Source organism: Penaeus chinensis, chromosome 32, assembly GCF_019202785.1.
Source record: "Penaeus chinensis breed Huanghai No. 1 chromosome 32, ASM1920278v2, whole genome shotgun sequence".
In the NCBI taxonomy this organism is placed as follows: Eukaryota; Metazoa; Arthropoda; class Malacostraca; order Decapoda; family Penaeidae; genus Penaeus; species Penaeus chinensis.
The window spans coordinates 27,267,522-27,268,919 of NC_061850.1; positions in this window are offsets into that span (position 1 = coordinate 27,267,522).

Below are 1,398 nucleotides of genomic sequence, written 5' to 3' on the forward strand. Positions count from 1 at the left end.
CACCAATATGTGTGTGTTTTCTTGTATTTCCCTTTTTTGTTCTACTTGTAATTTGTTCTACATGAATTCCACATCATTATCATTATTGATTGTTATTATTATTATGTTTATCATTATTATTATTTTATTGTTATTATTGTTATTATTATTATTATTATTATTACCTTTATTGTTATCATTATTTACTCTTATTGTTATTATTATTATTATTATTTATTATTGTTTTTTATCACTATAATTATTACTGTTATTACTGTTATTATTATTATTATTATTATTATTATTATTATTATTATTATTATTATTATTGTTTATTATTATTGTTATTAATATTGATATTATTCATTATTGCTATTATTATTACTATTGTTATTATTATTATCATTATTATTAATATTATTATTATTATCATTATTATTTTTATTATCTTTATTATTGTTATTATTATTTGAAAATAGTTAAAATGATGATGATAAAAAAAAGGGAGACACAAAGATAGGAAGAAATTAAGAGTGAGAGAAAGAGAGAGAGAAAATATAGACATATAGATAGATATAGACAGACAAACAGTCAGACAGACAGCTAGACAGAAACAGACAGATAGACAGCGACAGAAACAGACAGATAGACAGAAACAGAAAAATAGACAGAAGGACAGAAACAGACAGACAGGCAGACAAATAGACAGACAGACAAAAACAGACAGACAGATAGATAGATAGACAGAAAGATATAATGTTAGGGAGAGAGAGATAGAGAGATGTGAAGAAAAGAAGACAGAGAGCAAGAGAGATCGACTCGTCCATACAACTCACCAGAAGCAGCGAGATTTAAAGTAGAAAAAAAGTACTTACACTGAACACAGGCGGTGGAGGTTTTCAGACGTACAGACATCGATATACCAATTTGAATTATGATTACGCGAGAGATAAAGACTGGTGGGAAGAATGCTCGTGGGTAGGATAGAGAGATAACGAGGGAATAAAAGGAGAAGGAAAGGAGGGAAGATAGAGGTATAAAAAAGAGATACGAAAGGGGTCGATATGATTCGGTGGTGAGTTGCCTTCGTCTGATAATCTGTATCTGTAATTATTATCATCATCCGCCTTATCTTCATTATCCCTCTCTTCTTCATTATCATTATCTTTATCTTTGTCTTCATCTTCATATTCATATTCATCTTTATCCTCATCCTCATCCTCATCATCATCATCATCATCATAATCATCATTATCATAATCATCATCATCATCATTAGCATTATCATCATCATTATCATCATCATCATTATCATCATCATCATAATCATCAATCATCATAATCATCATCATCATCATCATCATCATCATCATCATAATCATCATAATCATCATCATCATCATCATCATCATCATCATC